Here is a 9,515-nt window from a genome sequence, read left to right on the forward strand (position 1 = left end):
CTTTTGTGTGCATTCATAAAGCTCTAAGTAGTTTTAAAGGTAATTCTCTAAAATGAGTTGACACTGCCTGACTCTCAGAGCCAAGATTTTGGTCCCCAAACAAGACAAACCACGTAAATAGCAATGTTTGTAGAACCCACTTTAGCAAGGTGTTTTCAGTCTTTTTGCACATGCTACATAAGACCTAGAGTGGTCCTAACAAAATAAATAGTGATAATAGGAGGAATTGTAAGAACTATTTTAGATGAAAATATTCAGATCCCTCTTTCTCTTGACTTAGCCCTGACTTCTAGGATCTTACTCAATTTTAATTGTGACGATCACAAGAGCAACAACTGATGGAACATATTACATACTGAACACTGTGATAGTCTCTACATGAGATGGCTTATTTAATCTTACAACAAATCTGTGAGTTAAGTACTGTCATTCTTCTTGTTTTACATATGAGCAAACTGAAGATGAGAGGTTAAATAACTTGCCCAAAGTCGTCCTTGTAATAAGAGCTGGAGCCTTGATAGGAACTTATGCAATCAAAATCCAGAATCACTGACACGACCCTATATTGCCTCCTTCTGGGTTCCTATACTAACTACTTTCTTGGATTGAACAGTGTTTGGAATGGCCTAAAAACGTGTGTGTGGGGTGTGGGTATTTGCCCCTTTCTATGCCCATGACAAAAGCCCTCCAAGACTGGATCTGTATCAGCCCAGGGACCAGTATTCCGTCTGGTGGAAACCACATCATGTGATTAAATACAAACCCTCCTCTGCTCCATAACAAATCAATAAGTCTGTCTCATCCTAGTTGAACTTTTAACATTTTAACCTGTTCCACATTTTTGTGAGAATGAAGTCTACAAGCTCACTCCCACTAAATTTTCTTTGTACTACTAAACTGCCTCTTCATTGCTTCAAAGGGAGCCCCTAGGTTTTCCACAGCAAAGCCTTGTCAACAGTTCCCATAAACGTATTTCATGTATAACAAGTTTCTTTCCATTGTCAATCTTTCTACCTCCTTGATCACTGAAGTGGTCCTTTTCTGATTGTACTCAGTTCCATTTCAGAAAATGCCTGAAGACCCAGAGGAAATATGGAGCACTCAATCACTGAGCATCCTAGACATCAGCTGCCTCTATTTAATCAAACCTTCTTCTCTTCAGGATGTTTTTGCTCACACCTGGTATAGGGATGCATAGCATCAGAAGCACTTGGAAGAATTGCATATGCTCCTATAATCTATTTCTATAATAATTAAATAGGAGAAGGAGGTAAAGATTGTCTATAAGGAGGCACTTTACTATTAGCCCTACATACCTGATACAATTTAATAGTCACAACTCTAGAAAAATGGGTGATGTTAAGTTCAGTTGATAGATAAAGAAATGGAGAATCAGAAAGATGAGGTGACTGAGTGAAAGATACCCAATTAGGGTTGTCTCAGGACTTAAGCTAGACCCTTGCTCTCCTTGCCACACCACATTGGCTCAGTCATGACCACTAAAAACTGCGATGTTTTTAGTTTTATGTGCCAACTTGATTAGGCCGAAGGATGCCCCGATAGCTGGTTATACTTTATTTCTGGATATGTTTGTGAAGCTATTTCTGGAAGAGGTTAATATTGGAATTGGTGGACTGACTAAAGAAGATGGCCCTCCCCAGTGTGGGTGGGCTTCATTCTATACACTGAAGCACTAAATAGAACAAAAAAGTGAAGAAAGCTTAAATTCACTCTCTGCCTGACTGCTGAGCAGGGACTTTGATCATCTCCTCCCCTCAGCACATCTGGTTCTCAGACCTTCAGACTTGAGCTGGAATCTACACCATCACCTCTCCAGCTCTCAGGCCCTCAAACTACGTCATTGGCTTTCCTGGGCTTGCAGCTTGCAAAGGGCAAATCAAGGGATCTCTCAGCCTTCATCATTGCGTAAGCCAACACCTCATAACAAATTTCTTTATATATATTTTTGACAGATAAATATATATATATATATTTATATATATATTTATTTAACAATTAGAGTTGGTGAATATATATATATACACATATATATATGTATATATGTATGTATATATATATATACACACACATATATATGTATATATGTGTGTGTATATATATATACATACATATATATATATATATATATATATATAGAGAGAGAGAGAGAGAGAGAGAGAGAGTGAGAAAGAGAGAGAGAAAGAGAGAGAGAGAGAGAGAATCTTATACTGGTTGTGTTTCTCTGGAAAACCCTAACACAAGAACCATGAAAACATGAAGAGGGGAACTATATTCTATTTCTATTCTGCATTAATTGATATCAAGGGTGATTGAAAGTGATTGTACCCCATTTGCACAGTCAAAAGATTGGGTTATCCTCCAAGTGCTACCTTCCTCCACACAGTCATTAGTGGCTCTTACATATTTGGCCTCCTTCAGAGCAGAATGTTACTTGCCTGAGAACCTCTTAAGACACTAAGGTACTACTTCATTTTCAGAATTTTATCTATGTTAACTCATTTACTCCTTAAACAGCCTTATGGCATAGGTACTATTATTATTGCTAATTCACAAATGAGGAAAATGAACTACAGAAAGTTTAAATAACTTTTCTGAGAACACCCAAGATATGAATTGCAGAGCTGGGATTTGAACCAGGCAATCTGGCTCCAGAGTCTGTGCTCTCAATTGTGAGAAAATATTGCTAAAAACCCAATTTATGTGAGATGGAGGTATTGATTGAGGCTGTCCATGAATCCCATGATCAGAACTGGGAGCTGAGAAAGGGAGAGATTGAGATTTGGGAAAATATGAGAATATTTATTCTGGAAACTAAAATAAATTGTTTTACAAACTCAAACCCTTCATTTCCTCATTTTATCCCACACCTTGAATCTAGTTATAAAGACTATTGCCTTTTTGCCTTTTTGGAACTATACCAGATTCTGTGTTATCATAACCTCCATGATTGCCTTGTCCTGTGGGTCTGAGTTCTTACCATGATTTATTTCCATATGTTTTTCTGGGACTGAGTTTCTCCCCTAAACCACAGGCTGGCAGCTAAAGGGGTATAGTAGAGTGGTGCCTGATAATAGACTTTTACCCATCCTGACTTCTGAATGGCACACATTCCAGGACTTCCTTATTGTTGGTTGAAGCACACTCTAAGCCAGTTCTGAGCCTCCCTGGCACTCCAGCTCTGTGCTGGACCTGTTACCTGTGACCTGGGCCTGAAGAAAGCTCTGCTCCATCTTAAGTTAGGGCACAGTGCTCTGTGTACTGAATCGACCTTCTGCCCCCAACAGCTGTCTCACCAAGTAGGCAATTCTAGCGTCAGGTCTCAAGCCACCTGTTAACTATTTACTTAATTAGACCAATCTCAGTCATGTCGTGATATTAGGTATAATAAAGGATTTCAACATCCAAAGTAGTGAGAGAGACAAGATTACTTTTTGGAGGTTTTACAGAAGGCTTGGTTTCTGTTAGGGATTTGGGATATTCTGCTAACTTTTTGACCTAGGTGTTAAAGTTCTCTCCATCAGAATCTCCTTTTATTTTCTGTCGGTAGCTTTCATTTTCACTAGGAATGCTTTCAGCTTTAAAAATAATTTTATTTCTAGAGTCTGGAAGGCCCAGGGTTCAGCACAGAAGACAGCAAGTAGAAATCATGGTATTAAACCAACTCTAAACTCAAGGGGGAGTAATTAATTATTTGCATGATAATTATTTAATGTAATGTTGTTATAGTTGCTTAAATTCCAAAGAAGTAAAGATTTTGAGCCATTTCATTCTATTTTCACCAACTCTAATTGTTAGAAAGCTCATCTTTAATTAGTTGACATTTGCCTCTCTGTAATTTCTATTCATTGGTCCTAGATCTGCTGGCTGAAATAAAACAAAATAAATATACTGCTAAGTCTCCATTACAAGTTTTCAAGTATTTGAAGATAAATCTCTGATATATTTAACCTGATCTTTTTTTTTCTTTTCAAATGAGTATTTCTTTCTCTTGCCACATTCCATTCATTAATATCACCCAATTAAAACCTCAGGGTTACATATAAAATGGTATCTTTTGTCTTATGGAAAAACATCCCCTTGATTTCGTTGTTCCCATGCTTATGAGCTAGCATAATGAGGCCAGCAGAGTAGAGAAAGATGCTGGAGTGTAGATGGAGACCCATTTTAGAAGGCATGGGGAAATGTTGTGTGGCTCTTACCTAGTTAAAAGGCTTGGGCTGAAGCTTTCAGTACATGTTAAAATAAAAATGAATCTGGTGGATGGCAGTATTGAATGCCCCATATGGCAGGAAGGGCACCTGATGAACAAATTTCAAGTGTCAAATCAATATCTCAGTTGGTGGGACCGTGAGAAACAACAAGAGATCTGTACATAAGTGTCTGGGTTTACAGCATCTAATCAATCTTAGAGAAAGACACCAGGTAGAACCTTGGGCTGAAAATAATAATGATGATGAAAATAATAATGAAATGATTAAGAGCTAATAAGAATTAGGTTATTATGATGAGTTAAGCACTGAACTAAGTTATTACATATACTAACTTCTTTAGGACTTATAGGACTATAACAATTCACATTTTATAAATAAGGATAATGGCACAGATATTAATAAGTGACATGAGTCTGTCTGACCCCCAAATCCCTTCATCTTCACATCTGCACTATACTGGTTTATTTATTTTCTAGAATTTAGGACATGTCCCTTGTTATAAAAATGCCGAAGTACTAGGTGACCCAACCAAGGATATTTAAAAGAAGGAAATCAAGACAGAAACTCTGTTCAAAAGAGCAGGTCAGCTGGGCAGAGCTGAGATATATGCAGATGCCCAAAGCTTACCATGTGGCACTTCAGATATCAGCCTCATTGCAAGCACAGAACACCTGAAACAGAGACGCTTAGAAGCCTGGCAGTGGTGGTGGGACCACCAGGTGCAGCGTGCTTTTGGTTCAATCAACACTGAGATGTCTTGAGCATATTACTTGCTCTCCATCCTGATCAGAATTGAATCATAATCCCAAAAAGTCTGGGTCTGCAGCCAAAGCACACTGGCAAGTAGAGTTGCAGGGAGCTGGCAAACAACAAACCCAGGGGAACAGGGCAGGGGCTGACCTGCACTGGAATATAGACATCTGGGACTAGCACATCTTGATCTTCTGCCCTCTTATTTTCTCCAGAAAATAACAGAATAGAGCCTGCATCATGATGCTTCTCTCTGTGTCATTTTTATCCTCAGGGGCATTCAGCTTTACAGTTTTATCTGGGCATTTTTCACTTTCTTCTACAAATTTCATTTTAAAGCTCTTTGGTCAGGTCAGCAACTCTCCTCCCACGTTCCCTGTGAGATGAACACCATCTCTTGCCAGGAACTCTTTATTCTGGAAAGCCATGGTCCAGGAAAACAAATTCTACTTTGACATCATCTATACAGCCAGCTGTTCCCTACTCATACCTTACTTTCCTGCCAAACTTACAACCTGCAATTGGAAAAGAAGTTTAAAAAGCAACACTTGTTATTACCACTTTCTGTTTTTAATCTTATATTCAGAACTTCAAAATCATTAAATATAAATATCAGTTTTGCTCCAATTATATCATTTGGACTCATGTTAGCCAGCAGAAGAGTAAGTTAATGTATTTGATGCGTTTTAGAAAACTTTCTATTTCTGCGTTGCCTTGCCTATCTATTCCCAGGGACCATGAAGAGCCAGCCTCATCAGGCTGATGTTCAGTCATCTATCTCTCCTAAAGGAGAGAGTAATTGACTGTTATAGTTTTTATTTATTTGGAAGATAATGAAGAACACCACCTGTGTTAATATTTGTATATAATTTAAGTTGTCCTGTGAAACAAAGAATATGAAAGTTTCAACATTGCCATGCTTGGAAAGATCTTCATACTTATTGTAATGATCTATGAGACAGTTCTTCCTGCTCAGGATTTTTCTTTTTAAATAATTTTTATTTTTTCAAATACAGTAGACAAAATATTATGTTAGTTTCAGGTATAGAACATAGTGATTAGACATTTATGTAACTTACAAAGTGATCACCCCAATAAGTCTAGTACCACCTGATATCATACATAGTTGTTTCTATATTATTGACAATATTCCCTATGCTTTACTTTATATCCCCATGACTACTTTTATAACTAGCAATTTTCACATTTTAATCTTTTCCTCTTTTTCACCCATCCTCTCACCCCCGTCCCATTTGGCAACCATCAGTTTGTTCTCTTTATCTATGAGTTTTTGTTTTGATTTGTTTGTTTCTTTATTTTCTTATTTAGATTCCACATATAAGTGAAATAATATGGTATTTGTCTTTCTCTGTCTGACGTTTTCACTTAGCATAATATCCACTATGTCCATCCATGTTGTTGCAGATGGCAAAACTTCATTCCTTTTTATGGCTGAATATTTCATGTATATATGTACCACCTCTTCTTTAACCATTTGTCTGTCAATGGACACTTAGACTATTTCCATATCTTAGCCACTGTCAATAATGCTGCAGTGGACATAGGAATGCATATGCCTTTTCAAATTAGTGCTTGGGTTTCTTTGGATAAATACACAGAAGTGGAATTGCTGAGTCTTTCTTTGTCTATTATTATAACCTTTGTTTTCAAGTCCATTTTGTCTGATATAACAATTGCTACCCAAGCTTTTTATTTATTTCTCTTTTCATGAAATACCTTTTTATCCATTTCTTTACTTTCGGTCCGTGTGTCTTTTGATATGTGGATCTCTTACAGACAGCATATGTATGCGTCTTGTTTTTTGTTTGTTTGTTTGTTTTTTTATCCCCTCAGCAATCCTATGTCTTTTGATTGGAGCATTTAATCTATTTGCATTAAAAGTAATTATTGATGTAGTTAATTCCATTTTATTATTCATATTTATGTTCTGTTTTGCTTCTTAAAGAAGTCCCTTTAACATTTATTGTAATACTGGTTTGGTGGTAATGAACTCCTTTAGCTTTTTCTTGTCTGGGGAGCTCTTTATCTGTCTTTCAATTATAAATGATAGCTTTGCTGGGAAAAGTAATCTTGATTGTAGGTCCCTGCTTTTCATCACTTTGAATATTTTGTGCCAATCCCTTCTGACCTGCAAAGTTTCTGTTGTGAAATCAGCTGAGAGTCTTATGGGAGCTCCCTTGTAGGTAACTAACTGCTTTTCTCTTGCTGTTCTTCCTTTGTCTTTAAACTTTGGCATTTTAATTATGATGTGTCTTGATGTGGGCCTCTTTGGGTTCATCTTGTTAAGGGCTCTCTGCACTTCCAGGGCTCGTATGTTTATTTTCTTCTTCAGGTTAGAAAAGTTTTCAGTCATTAGTTTTTCAAATAGTTTTTAAATTCTTGCTGTCTCTCTTCTCATTCTGGTACACCTATGGTACAAATGTTGGTATAATTGATGTTGTCCCACAGAGCCCCTAAATTAGCCCCATTTTTTAAATTATTTTTATTTTCACTGTTCTGCTACTTTGTCTTCCAAATTACTTATATGATCCTCTGTTTCAAATCTACTGTTAATTCTTTCTAATGTATTCTTCATTGCAATTATTGTATTGTTCATATCTGACTTTTTTTTTTATGTTTTTGTCTCCATTTTTATGTCTTCTATCTCTTTGTTAAAGTTCTCTCTGAGTTCATCTATTCTTCTCCTAAAGTCATTGAACATTCTTATAACCAGTGTTTTTAACTCTGTATCTGGTAGATTGCTTGTCTCCAACTTGTTTATTTCTTTTTCTGGAGCTTTGTTCTGTTTTTTTCATTTGAGACATTTTTACTTGTCTCCTCATTTTGGCTGCTTCCTGTGTCTGTTTCTATGTATTAGATAGATCTGCTGTATCACCCAGTCATGATAGAGTGGCCTTATGTAGATGGTATTCTGTGAGCCCAATGACACAGTCTTCCCTAGTCACCTGAGCCAGATGCTTCAGGGATGTCCTTTGTGTAGGTTGTGTGTTGAGCCTTGTTGTTGAGCCTTGATTGCTTTTGGCATGTCAATGGGAAGGGTTGATCCTCAGGTTGATTGGCTGTGAGAACTGGCTGTGATTATAGTGGAGGAGGTGTTATGCAGAGATTTACCCTATGGATTGGAGTTTGCTTTAACAGGGTACTGGGGCTTCCTACATCTGCCCTGTGGGTATATCATTTGTGGAGGTAATTTGGTGGTGTTCTGGTGTGGTTTAAACATGACCACTAAGTGTGTTGGTTCTGGAGTCTCTTGTGAGGGGCTCTGGTACAGGCCAAGATCTGCCACTGCCTATGCCTGTCCCAGGACCACAAGATATGAAGTACAAAGTTATCTGCAGATGGTTGCCACTTGTGCTGAGCTTGGAGGTGCCTGGGAGAAGCTAAGTTCTGAACTGAGGCTGACTGCCTCTAATTTCAGGCTCAAGGCCACTTAGCAAGAGGTACAGGGCACGCTGAGGCCAGATGATGCTTGTTTGGGGTTCGTGAACCTTTGAGAGATTTTAGAAAACTATACAGCATGAACCAAGACAGGCTGCTTATAAAGAAAGGCCACTGGAAGTGGCTTGAGTGGGCCTTCAGTTGGATGGGGCAGGGTCTTAAGGAATCACCCTGGCTGGGTGAACTGTGTTAGCTGGGTTGATGGAAACTCAGACTTGGTGCCCTCCTTCACCTGCAGGCTGGGTGGAAGAAGGACTCAACAAAAACAATGGCTTCTTCCAGCACTTCTCTCTGGGAGAAATTTGCCCCTCCAGCCATTGCCCTGAAGCCAGACAATTCAGTTACTCCTCATATATCCCCAGCACTTTTTGAGCTGCCCCACCAATGCTGGAACTCAGAGTGAGTGAGTCTATCAGTGAGTAAGTCTATGTGTGGATCTTTTAAGAGGAACACATGGTACTCTGGCAGACCTCTGTCTCACTCAGCCACAATCTCTGTTGTTCTCCACAGCAAGAAATTATGGGAACTTCTCTTCCTGACACTAGAACCCTGATCTGGTGAGCCCGGTATGGACCTGGGACCCCTCATTCCTCAGGGGGACCTCTGCAGCTGAGATATTCTTCCCAATTTTTAACTGCCGTACATGGGTATGGGACCAGCCCATTTCACATTTCCACCTTTCCTACCAGCCTTGAAGTAGCTTTTTCTGTATTTCTTTAGTTATAGGACTTCTGTTTGTTTAGACTTCAGGTGATTCTCAACAATGATTGTTCTGTAGTTTAGTTGCATATTTGGTATAGTCATGGGAAGAGGTGAGCACAGTGTTTGCCTATTCTGCCATCTTGACTGGAAGTCTTACCAACTCAGGTTTGCAATAACAAGCAGGATGAAATTTCAATGGGCAGAGAGGATGGGAGAAGGCAGTCTAGGCTGATGAAACTATACCTAGCTCTGATACTTTAGTATATAAAATATATATAGTAAAAAACATATATATTTTAAATACATAATTAAATATATAAATAATATTTAAATCTCTTTATATATAAGGAAATATATATAAATGTATGTATG

Source organism: Pteropus medius, unplaced genomic scaffold, assembly GCF_902729225.1.
Source record: "Pteropus medius unplaced genomic scaffold, Ma_sr-lr_union100, whole genome shotgun sequence".
Classification (NCBI taxonomy): Eukaryota; Metazoa; Chordata; class Mammalia; order Chiroptera; family Pteropodidae; genus Pteropus; species Pteropus medius.